The sequence below is a fragment of the Dipodomys spectabilis genome, unplaced genomic scaffold (genome assembly GCF_019054845.1).
Source record: "Dipodomys spectabilis isolate Male_0828 unplaced genomic scaffold, ASM1905484v1 ptg000217l, whole genome shotgun sequence".
NCBI lineage: Eukaryota > Metazoa > Chordata > Mammalia > Rodentia > Heteromyidae > Dipodomys > Dipodomys spectabilis.
This window is the reverse complement of record NW_024870894.1, coordinates 117,096-141,442: the sequence shown is the minus strand read 5'-3', so window position 1 is coordinate 141,442 and position 24,347 is coordinate 117,096.

The window sequence follows — 24,347 nt, the reverse complement described above, 5'->3', positions numbered from 1 at the left end:
AAGGACTCAGCACATAGATACTTTTGGAATCCTCATGGTAATTTAATTACCAATAAGATTAGACATGCCATTTTGACATCACTAAACTTAAATATCATAATATTATGGCATTATATATCGTAGTGACATTAGAGACATATTGTGAATTCCATTTCTGTGATTTCATTCTATTACAAGCTAGCAATATTGATGGATATCAGAAATCTATTGTGACCTCAAAGCCATTATGACATGAAAATTACTTTGTGACATCACAATGGCATTGTGATATCATTAACCTGTTCTGACATCACAAACCTGTCCTGTCCATTGTTACCTCATCACCAATGTGACATCACAAAGCCATTGTGATATCACATTGCTATTGTGACATTACAATCACCTTGATACCTCCCAAACCCATTATGACATCTTTAGCACGTTTGAAAAAACACATGGCCTTTGTGACATCCCAGTCCCTTTGTGTATCCATATCCTCATTGTGAAATATCAATTGAGATCAGATATGCCATTGTAATATCACAAAGCATTTACAATATAATCATTGGTGTGACATCACATTGTCATTATGACAACAGGTCATTGTGACATCACAAATCTGTAATGACATCATACCAGTATGACACCACATTGTCATTGTGACAACATATATACATTATGAAGGCCTATTATGTGATTTCGTTGTATGTCAAATTGGGTTCATATCAAACACATTTGGACTTCATAACTATTGTGATATGACAATCCCTTTGTGATATAAGATTGCCATTGTGATGTCTCTAAACTGTGACAACTCAAACATGCACTGTCCTCATAAGTTTTGTGACATGTTGCCACTGTGTTATGCCCATTGAGAGCTCAATCTATTTTCAATCTCATATTATTTCAGGTATGACATTAAATATTAGAAATATACTGTGATAGTATGAATATTGTGACATCACACTGCTAGACGTAATGACCATTGTGTCACATTGTCACATCACAAATCTGTTCTGACTTCATCACATTTGGGCCAACAAATGACTTTGGAATCCTCACAATCCCATTCTAAACTCATATACTCATTATGAGTTAATGACAATTGAGGTCTGAAATGCCATTGTCACATCACCAAACTACTGCGACATCACAAAACTATTTTGAACTCATCACTATCATGGCATCACTAACTAATTGTGATATAACAACACTCTTATGACATTATAATTTGACATCATATTGCAATTGTGATATTACTGAACCCTCATGCTTTCACAAACCTATTATGATCTTATCACATCTTAGAAAATTATGGCCTTTGAGACATCAAGCTCCTTCCGTGAACTTGTATCATTGTGAACTTGTAGCAATTGAAAATTGAAATAAGATGTGATATTGCAAACTAGTTTTCACATCACTAACCCATTTTTATATCATTAACACTTTGACAACCAGAACCTGTTAGGAACCCTAGCACTTTTGACAAAAAACATGGCCTTTGTTTCATCACAGTTCATTTGTATATGTCATTGTGACTTCATCCTCATATCCTCACTATAAACTAATGGCAATTAAGATCTGACATGCCATTGTGACATCATAAACCCTTTGTGACATTATCACCAGCGTGACATAAGACTGTCATTATGACACCATCAGCTCATTGTGACATCACCAAGCTACAGTGACACATAGCATTATGACATCGCATTGCCATTTTGCTGTCATAGACACATTGTGAATGTATATCTTGTGATTTCATTCTATTTCAAATGTGGCATATCAGTTGATATCAGAAGCACATTGTGACCTCATAACCATTGTAAGATAATAAACCCTGTGTGACATCATAACCAGTATGACATTATATTGTTGTTATGACATCTTTAGCTTATGTTGAAATCACAAAATGATAATGACAGTATAGCATTTGGCATTGTCATTGTGACATCATTGTCACGTTATGAATGCCAAATCTGTGATTTCATTGTATTTGAAATGTGACATGTGGGTTGATATCAGAAACTCATGGTGATGTCATTACCATTGTCTCATAAAAGTCCCTTTTTGACATCAATTTGGCAATGTGACATCACACTGGCAATGTGATGCTAGTAAGGCATCGTGATATCACAATGTTCATGAACTCACAATGGATTTCTGGTATCAACCAACATGCCACATTAGAAATAGAATCAAATAACATAATAGGCAAACACAATGTGTCTATGACATCAGAATGCCAATGTGATGTTGCAATGCTATGTTTTGTCATTGTAGTTTTACATGTCAAAATGAGCTGATGGTGTCTTAATGGCAACATGATGTCACAATTATGATTATGTCAGAAAGGATTGGTTATGTTTCAATCGTATATCTTATGCCAGTTTTCATTAGTTCCCCATGAGGATATGCATACAAAAAGGTTCTGTGTTGTCACAGAGGCCATGTGTGTTTTCAAAGGTGGTAAGAGGTCATAATAAGTTTGGGATGGCCCAATGTGATCCATAATGTCACAATGGAAATGAGATATCCCATTAGGTTTTTGATGTCACAGTGGTGATGAGGTCACAATGATTTTGTGATGTCACAGTTTGTAATATCAGAATGATATATCAAATTTCAAGGACTCATAATTCAATATGAGGATACCAGGTGATAGAAGAAGCTCCATAGTATGAGGTCATACTATGTGAAAACCCAATGGGACAGTGATTTCACAATGACAATGTGATATCTTACCATCATGTTATAAGAATGTTTTGATGTTACAATTGATGATGCAATACTGATGAGGAGGTCGCAATAGATTTGAGATGTCCCAAGGGGTTGGTGATGCCACAATGCCATGTGGGATCTCAATTGTCATTAACACACCATGAGTATATGAGTTTGGGAAGGGATTCTGATGTCAGCAAAGCATATGTAGTCAAAAAGGTGAAGAACCAACAGATCTGAGATGTCACAAAGTGACATAATGGTTATGATGTCCAGCGGTGTGATATCATGATGTTACACTGGATTTTAGATATCTCATGTCATATCTGAAATACGAGGTCGAACACAGATTTTCAACTCACAAATGGCCAAAGATATCACAATGGCATGTCACAAAATTATGAGAACAGGAGATGTATTTGATGTCACAGTGGGTTAGTGATATAACAAAGGGAATGTACTGTGACAAAGAAATTTAGATGTCACATAGGTTATGAGTTCATAATGGTTTCCTGATATCAACGCAGATGCCACATTTCAGATAGAATGAAATTAAAGAATAGGCATTCAAAATGGGTCTATGACATGAAAATGACAATGTGATGTCAAGGCAGCAATGAGGATAGTATATGTACTCATTACCTTGCTCGTGTAACTGTAATCCCCTGTACACTGTATTTACAATAAAAAAACTCACAGAAGAAAAAAAAGAAAAATATGGTATCGTGTCATTGGGGTTTGGTGATGTCAAAATGAATGGTGGTGTCATAATGATAATGTGATTTCACAGTCATAATTATTGCACAAAGTATTTGTGATGATACAATGCTATATGTGATAACAATTTTCATTAGTTCACTATGAAGATATGAGTACACAAAGGGTCTGTGATGCCACAGAGGTCATGTGTCTTTTTTTCATTTTTTCATGTTTTGTTTACTGTGAAAATACTGTACAGAGGGGTTAAAATTACATGGGCAAGATAATGAGTACATTTCTTATCAAACATTGTAGCCTCCTCCTTTGTTTCCCCTTCCCATCTCTTCCCATCCTCTCCCTGCCCCTCCACCCAATCCTCCCCGCTCCCCCTCCTCCCCCAATGAAAGTTCTAAAATTTGTTTTCGACATAAGGACTTGTATATCTCAAGAGTTCACAATAGCTTTGTGATGTCACAATGTGATTGTGAAGGCACAACAGCAATGTGATGTCACAATGGTTTTGTGATGTTACAGTGGTGATAAGGTCACAATGAGTTTGTGATGTCATTATGAGTTTGTAATATCGCAATGACATTTCCAATTTCAATTTCTACTAGTTCACAATGAGGAAACAATTTCAAAGAAAGAAAAGCTCCAAATACTATGAGTTTTTAGACATAATTTTTGCGATATGCTGCCATTAGGATATTTTAGGCCTTTAGTAAGTTTATAATCTGTTTTCAAACTCATAATAATTCAGGTATGACATATGATATCAGAAATTGACTCTGACATGAACATTGTGACATCACATTGATAGACATCAAGAACATGGTGTCACATTGTGAACTTACAAATTTGTTAGGGCTTCATCACTTTTGTGCCAACACATGACTTTGGAGACAACACAGTCCCTTTGTGAACTCATATTTTCATTGCGAATTAATGACATTTGAGATCCGGCATGCCATTGTGACATTTTCAACAAATTGTGACAGCACAAACCTATTATAGTAGAAACACATTGTGATCTAATAGCCATTGTGGTAGCACAATCCTTGCATGACCCCATATTTCGATAGTGATATCACTAACCCAATGTGAAATTCCAATCCTCTCATACCCAATCCAGGTATGAAATGTGATACCCGAATCCAGTGTGACATCTTGATCATGGTGACATAACACTGATAGATGTTATGAGCATTTTGTCAGTCTGACAACACACACCTGTTAGGACTTCATCACTTTTGTGACAACGCATGCCTTTGGAGACATCACAGTCCCTTTGTGAGCTCATATACTCATAGTGGGTTAATGACAATTGAGATCACATGTGTCATTTTGATATCACCAACACATTGTGACATCACACACCTCTTGGAAACTCATCACCAGTGTGGCATTACCAATTGTGGTATCAAAACATTATAAAGTCATCATATTGCAACATCACATTGCCATTGTGATGTCACTGTTCCACTGTGTTTTCAAAAAGCTACTGTGTCTTCACAGCATTTCAGAAAATTCATAGCCTTTTATACTTCAGTCTTCTTCTGTGAACTCATATCCTCATTGTGAAAGTGTAGCAACTGAATTGGACATGCGATTATGAGATGTGACTTCACAAAATTATTTGATTTCATCACCAATGTGACATCATAAACCCCTTGTGAGCTTTCGTTGCCATTTGACATCACTATCACATTGTGACATCCCAAACCTATTAGGACCTCTTAGCACCTTTGAAAAAACACATGGCCTTTGTGACATCAAAGTCGCTTTGTTTTACTATACCCTCATTATGAACTGGAAATTGATACAAACATGCCATTGTAACATCACGAACCCTTTGTGACATCACAAGTGTGACATAATATATTGTCATTATGGCAGCATCAACTACTTTTGACATCACAAATCTACAATGACAAGATAGCATTATGAGATCCCACTGCCATTGTGATGTTATAATAAGTTTATGAATGCCTGTTTTTAATCTTTTTTTTTTCCATTGTGGGGCTTGAACTCTGGGCTTGGGTGCTGTCCCTGTTCTTCAGCTCAAGGTGAGCACTCTATTGCTCCAGCCACAGAGCCACTTCTGGTTTTCTAGTGGTTTTCATTGGAGATAAGAGTCTCATAGACTTTCCTGCCTGAGCTGGCTTTGAACTGCGATCCTCAGATCTCAGCCTCCTGAGTAGCTACGTTTACAGGCATGAGCCACTGGCGCCCGGCTTTTTCATTCTATTTCAAATTTGACATGTGTGTTGATATCAGAAACATAATGTGACCTCATAACCATTGTAACATCATAAATCATCAGTGATATCAAATTGTCATTATGACACCATCAGCTCATTGTGACATCACCAAACAACAATGGCATCATAGCATTATAAATCACTGTGACATTGTTATGACTTAACAGTGTGAAGGCCTATTCTGTAAATTCACTCTGTTTCAGAAACCCATTTTGACCATATAACCAATGTGATATCACAATCCTTTGTGACATAACATTGCCATTGTGATATTATTAACTTGCTGTGCCATCACAACCAGTCCTGAACTTGCAAGTTTTGTGACATGCTGCCATCATCATATAGTAGGGCCTTTGTGAGCTCATAATCTGTTTTCAATCTCATATTTCTGGTATGACATGTGATATCAGAAATCCCTTATGACATCATACTGCCAGATGTAATGACCATTGTGTCACATTGTGACATCACAAAGCTGTTAAAAAGGCATCACATTTGTGACAACACATGCCTTTGGAGACATCACAGTCCCTTTTTGAACTCATATATTCATTATCAATTAATGACATTTGAGATATCCCATGCCACTCTGACATCATGAACCTATTGTGACATCACAAACTTATTGTGACCTTATCACGAGAATGGTATCAACAACTAATTGTGGTATCAAAGCATAATTTTGACATTATATTGTGGTATTGGCATTGTTATTTCACTGTCCCATTGTGTTTTTACAAACCTATTATGGCCACATCACATCTTAAATAATTCATGGCCTTTGAGACTTCAAGCTCTTTCTGTGAACTCGTGTACATATTACCTCTAAGGCAAAGAGACAAACCATTGAGTCACATTTAATACAATAAATCTATTTACACTAGAAAGGAGACTGTGATGACCTTATCCTGAACTGGATAACCAGGTCCAAGATCAGCCTTGACCACCAAACCTCAGACCTCCAATGGGCAGCCCCGCCCTATCTTAATTGGTCTGCAAACCACCAGCCAAAAAATTATGAGCTTCAAAGCTCCAAACCACAATGGGCAAGGCTTTTAACTTTTCCATTACTCCCTACTTCACTACAGACCTGTTATTCCTTTCTGGTCTTTCTCTTTTTCCCTTCCACCATTTCCTTCTTCTCTTCAGGCCTCTCCAGGCTCCACAGTCCTACACTACTCTGCCCTAATGACCACTTTTCTGCTTCCTCTCTTCTCAGGTTTTTCCCTTCCTGCTGTCTTACCACTTTCTTCCATCCGGGTAGCTCTCATTTTTATCTCCCCTTCCAATGCTCTGAAAATGCAACTTATACATAGGTTGTACCCGTCCTCACTCCAATGGGTCTTCTGCCTAACAGTTTTCAACCGTCACTTCCCAAACTGCCCAATGTTCAATCACTTCTTGACAGCTCACCATGTGAGGCTTGACACCTTCACCTTTGGTGGCATTCCCCACACTCTCTGGTGGGCCAGGCCAAGAATTTACAAAAATTAATGGCTCCGACAGATAATTCTGTCTCCACTGGTTATTACAGTATCCTCATAGTGAATTAGAAGAAATTGAAATTGTATATGTCGTTATTATATTACATACTTGATGAGACATCACTAACCCATTGTGACCTCATCACTGCGATGACATCATAAACTCATTGTGATATCACATTGCCATTGTGCCACTATGATCACATTGTGACATCCCAAACCTATTATGACCTCAGAAGCTTTGAAAGAAAGCATAGCTTTTGTGACGTCACAGGCCATTTGTGTACCCAAAGCCTCATTTTAAGATAATGAAAATTGAGATCATACATGCCTTTTTAACATCACAAAAACTTTGTGACATCATTACCAGTGTAGCATCACATTGTCATTATGACAACATCAGCCAATTAGGACACCATAAAACTATGACATCATAGCATTACGACATCATATCGTCATTGTGATGTCACAGATATATTGGAATGCCTATTCTGTGATTCCATTCTATTTCAAATGTGGCAGGTGTGTTGATATCAGAAATATATTGTGACCACATAATTATTATGACATCACAATACCTTGATGACACCACATTGCCATTATGATATCACTAACCCACTGTGACATCACAAACCTGTCCTATTCTCATAAATTTTTTGACATGCTACCAGTGTGATCTCTTCAGCATCACTGAGTTCATAAATTGTTTAACTCATACTTCAGGTATGACATGTGATATCAGAAATCCACTGTGACATCATGACCACTGTGACATCACACTGCCAGATGTCATTACCACTGATTCACATTGTGATATCACAAACCTTTTAAGACTCATTACACTTGTGCCAACATATGCCTTTGGATACATCATTATCCCTTATGAACTTATATAATCATTGTCAATTAGAGATCTGGCATGAGATTATGACATCACCATCCCATTGTGAAATCACAAACCTATGTGACCACATCACCTATATGGATCACCATTTGTGACTTCAAAACAATACTATCTCATGTAATGGTAACATCACATTGCCAATGGGATATCTCTGTCCCATTTCATTTTCAGCAATCTATTATATCCTCATAATATTTTACAAAATTTATGGCCTTCCTGACTTCTAGCTCCTTTTGTGAACTTGTATCTTCATTGTGATCTAGTAGAATGAAATTGGACATGTAGTGGTGATATTACAAATTCATTGTGACATCACTATCCAAGTGTGACCTTATGACCACTGTGACATCACAAACCCATTGTGACATCACATTGCCATGATTACCTTCTGATATCCCAAACCTGTTGTGATCTCTTAGCACTTTGAAAAGGCACATGGTGTTTGTAACACCACAGTTCTTTTGGGTAACCATATCCTCATTATGAACAAAGGACAACTGACATCAGACATGCCAAACCATTACAAACTCTTTGTGACATCATCTACAGAGTGAGATCACATTGTGGTTAGGATACCATCAGCCCACTGTGACATCCCAAAATGACAATGACATCATAGCATTATGACATTACGTTTTCATTGTGAGGTCATAGAGACAAAGTGATTGCCTATTCTGTGATTTCATTCTATCTCAAATGTGGCATATAGAAACCCATTGTGACCACATCACCATTGAGCCATTGCAATCCCTTTGTGACCTCATATTGATATTGTGATATCATTAACGCAATGTAACATCACAAACCTGTCTTGTCTTCATAAATTTTGTAACAAGCAACTACCTTGATCTGGGCTGGATGCCCAGAGCTAATTGCAGCCTCAACCATGAACCCTCAGACCTCCAAAGAGCAGCCCAACCATTTGTTAACTGGTCTTCAAACAATCAACCTCCAAAATAATCATCTCCAAGGCTCCACACTTCAAAGACAGGGCTTTTCCTTTCTCTTCATCCTCCTTCTCTACAGACATGTCCTACATTTCAGGTCTTTTCATTTTTTCCTTCCACAATTCCCTTCTTCTCTACAGGTTGCTGTACTCTTGCCAGGCCTTCCCTGCCCTGTCCAGGTGGCCAGGTGCTGTCCTTTACCTCCTGCTCTCCCTCAATTTCCTCTCCTCCCAGATCTTTACCCTCTTGCAGTCTCATCACTTCTTTCCTTCCAGGTCTTTCCCCTTTTTCTTCCCCCTTCTGTTGCTCTGAACATGCAACCTATATATAGGCTGTACCCTGCCCCCACTAAAATATGTTTCCTGCATAACAGTTTTCAATCATCACTTCCCAAATGTCCATGCCCAATAACTTCTTGGCAGCGCACCATGTGGAGCTTAACATCCTATCTCTTCAGCAGCATTTCCTGCCCAGTCCAACGGCTTGCACCCCCCTCTCTGGTGGTCCAGACCAGGAGGTCATGATGACTATCTGTTCCCGTGGATTATAGGGGTACTGCTGGTAATTACAGTGTCCTGATGGTGAACTAGTAGTGATTGAAATTGGACAAATAATTGTGATATTACAAACTCATGACCTAACTAACCCATTGTGACCTCAAAACCATTTTGACATCATGAACCCATTGTGACATCACATTGCTGTTTAGACACCAGGATCACATTGCGACATCCCAAATCTATTATGACCTCTTATAACCTTCGAAAAATACATAGCTTTTTGACATCACAGTGCCTTTGTGTACCCAAACCCCACTGTGAAATATTGACAATTGAGAATCAGACATGACATTTTAACATCAAAAAGTTTGTGAGGTCATCACAACTGTATAAAAAATTATAATTTCACATTGTCATCGTCATATCATCGACACATTATGCATGCCTTTTCTGTGACTTCATTCTACTTCAAATGTGGCATATAGGTGCATATAATAAACAAATCATGAACTCATAACCATTGTGACATCACAGTCCCTTTGCACATCACATTGCCATTGTGATATCACTAACACACCGTGATATCACAAACCTATCGTGTCATCATAACTTTTGTGACATGCCTTTTTTCCTCATAATATGTTGACGACCTCATTAGATTTCACATATGACATTTGATATCACAAATTCCCAGTGACATCATGACAATGGTGACATCACCCTGCCAGATATCATAACCATTGTGTCAAATTCTGACATCACAGAACTTTTAGGATTTCAATATGTGAAAACACATACTTTTGTAGGAACCACAGTCCCTTTGTGAACTCTTATACTCATTGTAAGTTAAAGACAATTGAAAACAATCATGTCATTGTGACCTTGCCAGCACATTGTGACATCACCAATCTTTTGTGACTTCATCACCAATGTGCCATCATCAACTATTTGTGACACCAAAACAATATTCTGACATGATGTAGTGAGTTGTCATTGCCAAGTTGATATCACTGTCCCACTGTGTTTTCAAAAACCTAATATGACCTCATAACATTTTTAAAAAATTCATGTCCCTTAGGAATTCAAGCTCCATCTGTGAACTTGTATGCACATTATGAAATAGTACCAATTCAAATTGGACATGTATTTGAGATATTACAAAATCATTATAGCATCAAAAACCCATTGTGACCTCATCACAACTGGGAATCATAAAGCTATCATGACCCCTAAGTACATTTGAAAACACATAAATCATTTGTGACATCACAGTCCCTTCGGGTACCCTTACCCTCAATTTGAACACATGACAATTGAATTCATATATGCCATTGTAACATCACAAACCCTTTGTGAATCCATCACCAGTATGACAACATATATTCATTATGACACCATCACCTCCTTGCAACATCACCAATTTAGAATGACCTCATAGCATTATGATATTATATTGTCATTATGAGGTAATAGACCCATTGTAAAATGTCTATTCTATTTCATTCTATTTTAAATGTGGCATGTGGGTTGATATCAGAAAATCATTGTGATCTCATAAATATATGGCATCACAATCACTGTGACATCACAGTGCCATGGTGATATCACTTACACACTGTGATATCACAAACATGCCCTGTACACATAAGTCTTGTGACGTGCTGAAATTGTGATGTCTTAGGCCCTTTATGAGCTTGTAATCTGTTTTCAAACATAATATTTCAGTTATGACATGTGATATCAGAAATCCACTGTGACATCATGAACATGGTGACATCATACTGACAGATATCATGACCATTGTGTCACACTATGAGATCACAATCCTCCTAGGACTTCATCACATTTGTGACAACACATGCCTTTGGAGATACCACAGTCCATTTGTGAACTCATATTCTCTGTGATTTCATGACAACAGAAACTTTATGCCATTTGGATATCACCAACCAATTGTGACATCATAGACCTACTGTGACCACTTACCTGTATGGCATCACCAACTAAATGTGACATTAAAACTTTTTGTGATGTCACAATGTGACACGATGTTCATGACATCTGTCAGTGTGATGTCACAATGGTCATGATGTCACAGTGGATTTCTGGTATCTCGTGTCATACATGAAATATGAGGTTGGAAAGAAATTATCAGGGCAAAAAGTTCTAAGATATCACAATGTCAGCATGTCATAGAAGTTATGAGGATAGGAGAGGTTTGTGATGTCACATGGTATTAGTTATATCACAATGGCATTGTGATGTCACAACGTGATTATGATGTCAAAATGGTTATGTAGGCACAAAAATGTGTTTCTTTTTTTTTAAATTTAACTTTATTTGTGAACATACTGTACAGAGGAGTTACAGTTACATGGGCAGGATAATGAGTACATTTCTTACCAAGCATTGCAGCCTCCTCCTTTGTTTACCCTTCACATCCCTTCCCAGCCTCCCCCCTCCCCCCCAATCCCAATCCTTCTCCTTCCCCCCCCACCCCCCTTCACCCCCCGCACCAATGTTGAAATGCTCATTTTGGGAACCTTACTTCATTTTTGGTGGGAATGTAAACTTGTTCAACCACTTTGGAAAGCAGTATGGAGGTTCCTCAAAAGACTTCACATAGAGCTCCCCTATGACCCAGCAATCCCACTTTTGGGCATTTACCCAAATGTTTACAAACAAGACCACACTAAAGCTACCAGCACAACTATGTTTATTGCAGCATTATTTACCATAGCTAAGATATGGACCCAACCCAGATGCCCCTCAGTAGATGAATGGATCAAGAAAATGTGGTATATATACACAATGGAATTCTATGACTCCATCAGAAAGAATGACATTGCCTCATTTGTTAGGAAATGGAAAAACTTGGAAAAAATTATATTAAGTGAAGTAAGCCAGGCCCAAAGAAACGTAGGTCCCATGGTTTCCCTTATTTGTAATATCTAGTATATGTATGAGTCAAGCGGAAAAGGTCAGATAATGTGATGTCAGGAAAATGAACCCTTAGATGTGTATTTTAATGTTTTTTTCTTTCATGCATGTGTTTCTAACACATTTATAAGATTATCTCTTTGTTGCTTTGTATGTCCCTCCCCCACAGTATAACCCCTGCTTTCACTATATTTGATGTCAGTATAACTTGTGGAGGAGATGGGGAAAAACCAGGTGTTTAAGGATACAGGTGGACCTGTTGCAACAATGAGAAGTACAAGATGTCATGTCCAAAAATGTGTTTCTGATATCAACTCTCATGCCACTTTTGAAATACAATGAAATCACAGAATAGGCATCCACAAGGTGTCTATGATGTCACAATGACAATTGTTGTCATAATGTGATTATGTCATTGAGTTTGGTGATGTCACAATGAGCTGATGCTCTCAAAATGAAAATGTGATGTCACACTGTTGAGGATACCACAAACACTTTTTGATGTTACAATGGCATGTCTGATCTCAATTGTCATTGGTTAACAACAAGGATATGGGAAGACAAAGGGACTGTAATGTTGAAAAGGGCATGTGATTTTTCAAAGGAGCTAAGAGGTCATAATAGATTTGAGGTGTCACAATGGAAACATGATGTCACAATGACAATATTGCCACAATGGGTTTGTGATGTCGTGCTAATGATGATGTCAAAATGGGTTTGTGATGTCACAACGAGTTGGCAATATTACAATCAAATTTCCAATTTCAATTGCTACTAGTTCACAAGGAGGATACTGTAATAATCAGCAGGGCCCCGATAATCTATAGAGTCCAATAATCAGTCTGGCCCCATCTCCTGGCCAGCTGGAGAGGACAGGGCATTCTGTGGGAGGGGCTGGTACATTAACCACCAAGTGTTGAGCTGTTAAGAAGTGATTAGGCTGTGGGGAGTTTTGGATGTTACAGTAGAAAACTGTTGGCAGTTGGAGTGGAGAAGGGCTACAGACTTTATATATGCTGCTTGTTCAGAGCAATGGAAGGGAGATAAAAAATGAAAAGTTATGGAAGGAAGGAAGTGGTGTGATAGAAGAAGGGGAAAGGTCTGAGAGGAGAGGAAGTTGAGGGGGAGCAAGAGGTGAAGGATGGCAACTGACGACCCAGGCAAAGCAGTTCAAGCCTGTGGAGAGTAGAGAGGCCTGAAGAGAAGAAGGAACTGGTAGAAAGGAAAAAGGTAAAGACTTGAAAGGACGTATAGGTCTGTAGCGATGGAGAGACAAAGGGAAAGGGACAAAAAGGCTTGCCCTTTGATGTTTGGAGCTTTGGATATCATAATTTTGGGGGTTGGTGGTTTGGAGAACATTTATTATATTAAATGTGTCTCGATGGATTCTCTTGAACACTAGAGGTCCTAATTTTTGGAGACCCCATGGAGATTAATCCGTTTGGATGGCATCAGGCCTTGGCTCAGGGAAAATTCCCCATAGGTGAGAGTGTCAGCCTTCAGAGCCTCGAGTGTTTGTCTCCAGAGGACAAACATGGACAAAAATCATGTAGGTACCTTTAGGGGTGTGTCTGGGCAAGCTTGCCAGCCTGTTTTTGGAACCACCTCTTGAGGTCATTTGTGGCTTCCTTGGGAAACCATCTGGAACCTCCTTGAGAGGTCATGTAGGGCTTCCTTGGGAAGCCATCTGGAACATCATCAAGACTGCATCTGCAACTTCCTTGAGAAGCTATCTAAGACCTACCCTGGAGGTCATTTTGGGCCTTCTCCAGTGGCCATCTTGGAATTTCTCCAGAGGTCATCTGGGGCTTCCTCAGGAGGCCACCTGAGGCCTATTCAAAAGTAGTCATTGGGGATTCGTTAATTGCCAACTTAGGACGACCTCCTGAGGTCATGTGGAGCTTCTTTGGGAAGTCATCTCGGGTTACCGTGATGAAAAATCTGACTGTCTTCAGACGTCATATAGGACTTCCTTGGGAAGCTATATAGGACCTTCTCTGGAAGTCATCTGTCCCTTTCTGAAGAGGGTTATCTGGAACCTCCTCTGGAGTTCATATGTTGCCTCCTTGAGTGGCCTTCTGGGAGCTACTCAAGCGGTAATCTCAGCCTTATTGAGAGGACATCTGGGGCCTCATTTGGAGGTCATCTGACACTACCTTGGGAAGCCTTTTGGAACCTCCGTGAGAGGTCATCTAGGGCCTCCTAGGAAGGATATATGTGAAATCCTCCAGAGGTCATCTGCAGCATCCTCAAGAGGCAATCTGGGATGTTCTCTCTGTCATCTGGGATCTCTGTAGAGGTCAAAATTGAGTGGTGTGGGACATGTGAGTTAAGTGTCTGTGGCTCTTGGTCTGTGTGTGTATTCTGATAGTTCTATCTGTGTCCTGTATGCACCTCTGTTTACTCCTTTTCTCAGGATGGGAGAACAGGCCTAAAGTTGTCATATCCAAAAAATATTCTCCCCCAGGTTTACAGAATCCTTCAGAGGAAGATGCACTGATGTACTCTCTCTCCTATTCTTTGCCATCAGCACATCTAATCTAAAGTCCTCCCATACCAAAAGTGATTACTTGTACCAGCCTGAGGTGTTACAATGTGGTATGTTACCCTTATTACCCTAGAGACAGGAACATGGAAGAGATGGTAGGCAGGCCCCCTTTCTAATATATTTTCCCTTTACAACTAGTGACCTGTATAACTGGAAACAGCAAAATCCATCCTTTTCAGAAAAAACAAAATCAGGAGCTCATTAAATCATTAGAGGCAGTAATTTTCACACACAAGCACATCTGGGATGAGGGTCAGCAAATTTTACAGGTGTGTTTCACCTGGTAGGAAAGGGAATGAATCCTGCTCAGTGACTTAAAGTTGGTCCTTGGAACACACAGTAGCCCCACTATTGAACCAGACCTTTTGGAACAAATCTTTCCAGAGATTTACTCAGGCTGAGACTAACAGCGATCGAGGTATGGAGGTGTTTACCAATAATTGCCAGGTTCAGTTAGCAGGGATACCACAGTGGCTAGAAAGCCAAATCATCAATCTAAGTTGAGTGAGATGGGACAGTTCCCCAGTGAGTACTCTAATTCTTTTCTGGAACTTCTCCCAGAAGCCTATAGGACCTATAGGCCTATAGATCTTGAAGCCCTGGAGAATCAAAGATCCCTACACATGGCCTTTGTTACCCAGTCAGGCAAAGATATTAGAAGAAATCTTCAAAAGTTTCAAGGTTTTGAGGGAAAGGTGTATTTTAAGTTGGAAATGGTTGCCCAGTGGGTGTTTGATAACAGAGATAACCTGGAAAAAAAGAGTCTAAGAAGGGAGTTTGAATTTTGGTAGGAGCACCAGAATAGGGATCAAGAAACCTTTGGCAAAGACAGTAAAATTCATTTGAAAATGGCAGTAGGGAACCTCTAGGATTAAACCAGTGTGTTTATTGCAAGCAAAATGGACATTGGGAAAAGGAATGTCCAAGGAGGAGAAAGACAGAAAATGACAAGTAAGTAATCACATTAACCACCTGGAAAATGTATTCATATCTCTGGAGAAACATGCAAAGGAGCTTGGGGTCCCGAATTCCAACTGTGTTCAATTTAAAAAGCTGCCCTCTGACCTTAAGAAGAAATGTGGTAAAGAAAAAATTCACCCACTTCTAACTCAAAACACAGGCTTATAAAAGATTGAATCTCCTATAGGTGCCAGCCATAACCCACCAAGAGGTTAAAAACCACATAGAGCACACAGGAGAAAACAGAATTATTTAACATGAAGAAAAGATTTGAAAATATAAATTAGGAACTTGTGCGAGTCAAAAATGAGAAGAAAATCCTCAAAAGGAACCTAGAAAACACTCAGAATCAAATGAAATTCAAGTACATTAGCCTGGATGAGCATGAGGCGAATTAGGAGACTACAGGTCAGAGGCCAACAGAAGCACAGGACAGCAATGCCGCCATCCTTGCTAACCACAAGTGAGGCCAAGGAAAGATCTTGATGCTGCATTAAGAAATCATAGCCATGAAAAAGGAGCTGGACCTGATAAAAGAATGTATTAGGGTGAAGTACATGTTGATTATTAGCATTGAAGGGTGTCACCAGAAATTCAAGGAAACAGAGAAAGAAGGAAAGAGTAGTTAGCAGAGAAGACAGGGAAGTGCTCTGTCATAGAAGATCAGGCCAAGAAAAGTGAACAGGAAAATATCAGGCTGAAGAAAGAGATTGTTACTCTTCAGAAAGATTTAAAGGACCACATGCTCTGATAGAGAATGCCGGGGAAAGGGAAAGAGCATTGGGAAGAAAAACAGAAAAGCTAAACAAACATTTGAAAGATCTGTCAAAAAATTACACTGAAGTGGAAAACCAGAAAGAGAAAATACTAGAGTAAAAGGCCAAAAAGACTGCTGAGACCTTCACCCTAAATGTAATGCAGAAGCATCGAGTCCCAATGGAACAGATGGAGGTGGGAAAAAATACCTCTCAATAGCACATTTGTGAACTTAAAGGAGGAGTTGAAGAGCAAGAAAAGGTCATGTGAGAAGGAGCAGCAGTTGGCCAGTCAAAGGAACTCTCCTGTGACCCTGTCAAAATACTTGCAGGTTAAGGAGCACATTGAGAAGGAGAGTAAGATCATGAAAGCAAGTTTGAAAGAAAAGGAGCAGAATAAAATAGAAGTCTCCAAGGTTCAGAGTTCTATACAGGAGTTAAACTAGAGACCCTAAGATACAGGGAAACATCTAGCTGATCAGGTAGCTTGGGAGACCACTCTAAAACCAGTGGGGTCTCTAGAGCTACTAGTTAATATTAAAGGAAGAAGCAAAAACAGTTGTAATAAGTGTGCAAGTGTTGACACTGACCTTGTGAAAAATGTATACAGGCTTAAGCTTTCTGTCAGTTTACATGTAGATATTTGCATCCTGGTAAATTGCCCCAGGCCACTGCCTATAACTGTTCGAAAACCAGTGGGGCCTCAGCTTGACAATCCTTTGTAATGTTTGTAGGTAATTTCCAACAGGTAAATGCTGAAAAGCTGGATCATATGGAAGCAATTCATATGTGAGGAACCTCAGATGGTGAATTTGGGAAAGTGGGCTTCACTGAGGTAAAGCCTGGAAAGTATGGTTATTGGTATCTGTTACTAATTGTGGACACTTTTTCAGGCTGAGCTGAGGCATGTGATAATTTCTTGATTTGGCTTACCTTTAGCTATGGGGTCCAAAGATGCCCCTTCATTCAGGGCCTAAGTTCTCAATTATTAACTAACACCCTAGGAATAAATTGGAAGTTACAATCCATTTATAGATCTGAGAGTTCAAGGGACTAGAAAGAATGAATATGACCTTAAAGGAAACATTAACTAAATTAAATACAGTGATTGGCCATGGGTAGGTAAGCCTCCTGAACTTTGCTCTCCTTCGAGCAATATGTAGCCCTTATGTTAAAGAATTTAATCCCTTTGAAATACTTTAGGGTAGACCACCCCCTTTGATTGCTAAACTTGGAAAGGCTATATTAACAGAAATGTCGAACTACAATCTGCAGGCTTTACAACATATTCTTTTATGTACCTATCCTTTGGTAACCAAGGCCCAGAGGTCGCCTAAGAAAAACACCTGAAGGGGAGGGCTCTGTCGGGACGAAGGAGGACACCTAGTGGAGGAACTGGAATAGGTGGGGAGATGGCAAACAGACAACTCACACACAAGAGGAGTGAATGCCAAGTGCGTTTAATGCAGAGGATAACAAGCTTTTATAGCAAAAGTCTCCATGAGAAAGGGTAAAAGGTTACACAATCTTGCTGCAAGGCTTCGTTCTTGGGTGGTCACCAGCTGGTCGCCTGATCTTGTTTTTTGGATGACCAGTTATGATGATAGGCACTTGTTTTCAGCTTTACCTCTATTTTTAAGAAATACAATTGGTTTCGATGTTTATCACCTATTAACCATTACCCAGAGCATATGGGCAAGGTGCTGAACAGAAAGGCATGAACTCTAGTACTTTATTATTACTTTTGTTTAGTTTTGTACTTTATGCATTTTAAATCTTTTCTAAGCAATTATGCTTCTTTGCCATTCTTTAGAAGGTCCCCAATTTGTGACCAAAAGTCATGATATTCAGTATACTTAGTTAAATCTGGCCATATATCAAATTTAAGCTCATAGTGTCTTTTCTGTAACCCTTTCACATAATCATTTACTCTTTTCTATAGAGGCCTTAACTGTCTCATAACATCTTTCTTGTTCCTTCTTTAATAGTAAGCACCAAAGAGGCCAAGATCTAGCAAGTCTATCAGTAAATGAAAGACAGTAATAGGAAGTTCTTTCTCCTAAGTAGTTTTCCCAACATTGCCATGCTTATCATACACATCTGTAAAACGATATGGATCTGGGGGAAGTCTTTGGGGTCCTCTAGATAATGGAGGATTCCACCATTTTCCTCTGATAAGCCATTGCCACCTTTCATCTACCAATCTTTTAGGAATCTTATTTAGCTTTTGGCCTAAATATCCCTCTACATCTTTCTTATCTACAGGATATCTATATGAGTCTATTGTATATGCTTTAGGATTAAAGGAAAGTCTCCAGTAGCCATACACTCTTTCTGCTCTAGCTGTGCCTACAGCTTCTTGTAAATCTCTTACAAACAATTCCTTCTGCTGAAGTGATGTCATGAACCCCCAATACTTCAATATTTACTTATGACTTGTCTACTAGCCTCCGTAAGAAGGGCTTTCAGGGTAGCACTTAACTCTGGTGAGTTATTCATATTTCAGGACACTCATTAGATGTTGGAGTCATCAACACTTTTAAGAAAGAGCCTTGAACTCCTCCAACTCTTCAATGAAATTGAAAGAGAAAGCTCACTACCGAACACATTCTATGAAGCCATCATAACCCTCATCCCAAAACCAGGCAGGGACTCATCAAAGAAAGAGAACTATAGACCCATTTCTTTGATGAACATTGATGCAAAACTTCTCAACAAAATTTTGGCCAATCGACTTCAACAATTCATCCAAAAAATCATACACCACGATCAAACAGGATTCATTTCAGGGATGCAAAGCTGCTTCAATATACGCAAATCAATTAATATTATTCATCACATCAACAGGAGCAAGAATAAGAACCACATGGTTATCTCAATAGATGCAGAAAAAGCATTCGACAAGATCCAATACCCCTTTAAGATGAAGGTTTTGGAAAAATTAAGAATCCATGGAACATTCCTCAATAAAATAAAGGCTGTTTAAGACAAACCTACAGCCAGCATTATACTCAATGGTGAAAAACTAAAGCCATTTCCTCTTAACTCAGGAACAAGACAAGGATGCCCACTCTCTCCACTTCTCTTCAATCTAGTATTAGAATGCCTAGCTACAGCAATAAGACAAGATGCAGACATAAAGGGGATCCAAATAGGGAAAGAAGAAATAAAACTCTCCCTCTTTGCAGATGACATGATCTTGTATTTAAAGAATCCCATAGACTCCACTCCCAAATTGCTCAAGCTGATTCAAAACTTCGGCAAAGTAGCAGGTTATAAAATTAACCCCCCAAAATCAATGGCTTTTCTGTATGCCAACAATGAGAAAAGTGTGGATGAAATTGCGAAAGCAACTCCATTTGTAATAGCCCCACAAAAAATAAAATACCTAGGAATTAACTTAACTAAAGAAGTGAAGGACCTCTATGATGAAAACTTTAAAATCTTGAAAAAGGAAATCAACACAGAACTTAAAAAATGGCAAAACCTCCCATGCTCCTGGATTGCTGGTGCAATCATCCCAACCCAGTAAGGAGCAGCAGTAGCTGTCAGCAGTGGCGAACGACCCTAGACTCACAGCATGGCACCTCTGTCCTACTGGCATAAACATCCTAGCCTAACCTGGAGCAGCAGTGGCAGCTGGCAGTGGTGGTAAACCTCCCAGACTCTGGGCACAATGCCTCTTGGCACTAGCCACAGGAACATCCCAGACCAGCCCAGGGAGGCAGCGGTGGCTGGGGCGGGGACAACTGCAGTGAACAACTCCAGACCCATGGCAGTTTGTGCCTCTCCATACTGGCCCACATCAGCAGCCCAGCCTAGCCCGAGGCAGAAGCAGTGGTTAACACCTGACTCATGCTGTGGTGCCTTCCTTGCATAAGTGGCCCAGCTGATCCTGCAGTGGCAGCAGCTGGGGTAGTGGCAACAGCTGCGTCAGCAGCTTCGGAGGCAGCAGCAGCAGCATCGACAGGAGCAGCAAATGACTCTGGACCCTTAGTGGGGTGCAGCACCTCTCCAAACTGGCTTGTATAAGAAGTCCAGTCCAGCCCATGGTGGCAAAGGTGGTGACAGCTGTTGCCTGCTTCCTTCGCCCAGAGGGGACCATATCTCAGCCTTTTACCCCTTCTGTTGACGGCCCTTGCAAACAAGAAGTAGCCAGAGAGAATGTTCGTCCTTTTTCATAATAATCTGGAATATCAGGTCTGAACAGGGACACTTCCTTCCCTCTTGGCTAAGTTTCTGCCCTCCCATCTGACCTTAGGAGGGTCCAAGACCCTGAGGTCACATCCAGTGTGGCCACACATTTCCCCCACCTAGCCACACCTCTTCCTGTCCCTGGCCTAGATAAGTCTTGGCCCAGAGGTGGGTCGCCCCCCTTCCTTTTCAGCCATGCTTCTCCACCATGCATGGTGGGGGCAGCAATTCAGTAAATAAACTTCTTTTCCTGCCTGAAAAAAAAAAAGAAATACAAATTGCCCAAACAGAACCAAGAAGAAATAAATCAATAAAACTTGTCAATAACCTACAATGAGATAGTAGAAGTAATCAGAAATCTTCTAACAGGAAAATCTCAGGACCTAATGGATTCACTACAGAATTCTATAAGGCCTTTAACGAGGAACTAATACCCATACTCCTCAAGATCATCAGAGAAATAGACACAGAGGGAGTTATCCTAGACTCATTCTGTGAAGCCAATATCACATTCATCCCAAAACAAGGCAAAGACACCCCAGAAAAGAACTACAAACAAACCTCTTTGATTAAGACAGATGCAAAGCTCCTCGATAAAATTGCAGCCAACAGAATCCAGAAACATATCAAAAAATCATACATTATGACCAAGTAGGTTTCATCCCAGAGATGCAGAGATGGTTTAACATGTAAGTCAATAAATGTAATCCATCACACCATCGGATCCAAGGTCAAGAACCAGATGATTATCCCCATTGATGCGGAAAGGGTTTTTGATTAAATTCAGCATTCATTCATGTTAAAAGCTCTGGAAAAAATATGAATAGTAGGAATAAAATAGAAGACTTACATAGCAGATCAAAGGCCAATATTATACTTAATGGGGAAAAACTATAAGCAATTCCCTTAAAAACAGGAACAAAGCAAGGATGCCCACTCTCTCCACTCCTCTTCAATATAGTTCTGGAATTCTCAGCCAGAGCAATGAAGCAAGAAAAATACATTAAAAAGATCCACATATGAGAGGAAAAAGATCGATCCACATAGGAGAGGAAGAAGATCAAGTACCTCTTTTTGCAGATGGCATTATTTTATAAATTCACGATCCCTAAAGCTCCGTCCCCAAACTCTTAGAGCTTTTAAACCAATTTGGCAAAGTAGCAGGATACAAAATTAACCCACAAAAATCAGTCGCCTTTCTATACAGCAACAATGTCCAAGCAGAAACGGAAATCAAGGAAACAACCCCATTCACAATAACCTCAAAAAAAAGTATCTAGAAATTCCTAACCAAAGATTCAAAGGGTCTATTTCATGAAAACTATAAAAGCCTAAAGAAAGGAACCTTAGAGGATACCAGGAAATGGAAAGACTTCCCATGGCCCTGGATAGCCAGAATTAATATGGTGAAAATAGCTAATCTGCCAAAATTAATAAACACATTCAATGCAATACCCATTAAAATTCCAATGACCTACTTTACTGAAATAGAGAAAATAGTCCAAAAGTTCATATGGAACAACAAAGGACATAGCATAACCAAAACAATTTTAGGTAAAAGAAAGAATACAGGGTGGATTATGATACAGGACTTCAAGCTCTATTATAGAGCCATAATAACAAAGACACCTTGGTACTGGCAGAAATAGAGACCTGAAAATCAATGAGACAGGTTAGAGGACCCAGAAATATAGCTGCATATGTACAGCCAGTTGATATTTGACAAAGGAACCAAAGACCTACAGTGGAAGAAGCATAATCTCTTCAACTACCGGTGTTGGGAAAACTGGCCACATGCAGAAACCAGAAGTGGACCCTAGTCTTTCACCATGCACTAACATCAACTCAAAGTGGATTAAAGACCTTAACATCAAGCTTGAAACTCTGAAACTACTGCAGGACCAAGCGTGAGAGACACTTGACCTTATAGGCACAGGCAGGAACTTCCAGAACAGATGCCCCGGGTCACAACAAATTGGAGAATGACTTGATAAATGGGAATACCTTAAAATAAAAAGGTTCTACACAGATAAAAAGTAGCAACTAACTAGAAAGAAAGCCAAATAATTGGGAAAAATGTTTACCAGCAATATATCAGACAAGGGTCTAATATCCATTATATATGGTGAACTTAAGAAACTAACCTTTCACCAACCTAACAAACCAATCTTGAAATGGTCAAGGAAGCTAAAGAGAGACTTCTCAGAAGAAGAGATAAAAATGGCAAAGTAACACATGAAGAAATGTTCATCATCCCTGACTGTAAAGCAAATGCAAATAAAAACAATTCTGAGTTACCACCTTACCCCAGTCAGAATAGCCCACATTCTAAATTCAGCCAATGACAAATGCTGGAAGGAATGTAAAGAAAGAGAAACAATACTGCAGTACAGGTGGAAATGTATACTAATATAACCACTTTGGAAAGCACGGTGGAGGTACCTCAGAAAGCTAAATATCGACCTCTCCTATGAACTGGCCATACCACTCCTAGACATCTATTCTGAACAAGAGGAACCACTATACAAAGACACACACACCTCTATGATTATTGCAGCACTGTTCACAATAGCCAAGATTTGGAAACAACCCAGATGAAACACTACTGAAAATTGGATCCCCAAAATGTGGGACCTATATACAATGGAATACTATGCAGCCATTAGAAAGGACAAAATGATGGCATTTTCAGGGAAATGGATGGAATTAGAACAAATTATTTGAGTGAGGTAAGCAAAGAACAAAGAGACAAATGGCACAGGGTCTACCTGATACATGGATGCTAAAGCCAAAATGCAAGAAGGTATGACAGAGTAAACAGGGCTCAAGAAACAAAGGACAGCCACTCATTTTGCTGTATCACCATTAATGACTCCATGTTATTGACCTTGTAGATAATAGAAATATGCACGCAATGGAAGAAGCCAGGAGGAGGAACAGAATAAGTGGTAAATGGAAAAACTTACAACAATGGGGCCCATCAGTTGCACTGGACATAGAAGAAAAATATCTAAGCAACCCAAACACAGTGATGGGAAGGGAGGAATGAGAGGGAAAGAGGGAATAGCCCACACTAAGCAAGAGGAAAAAATGTAAACATCACCTGAGGTGGGAAAAATAATTTGGATTGTCAAAGCTCATAGAATTAACAAATTTTAGACCATAATAACAATAACTTGCCTTGTCAAGGTTAAAATGTGTTTGTGACTTTACGCATCACAATTCCACGGTACTGTGAAATATGTGAAATAGATGTGATCACCTATCTCAAATTTTACAAAAAAGTGTGAGAAGGGAAAGGTTACGAGGGATGGGTGACAATGTTGTCAGACACCTTGCATTCATGTACTGTTTTGTAGATGGGAACTTCTCTGTACAACTACTTAAAGATAATAATAATAAAAATTGTTTAAAAATAAACATTAGGATGACAATAAAAATGTTCAAATATAAAA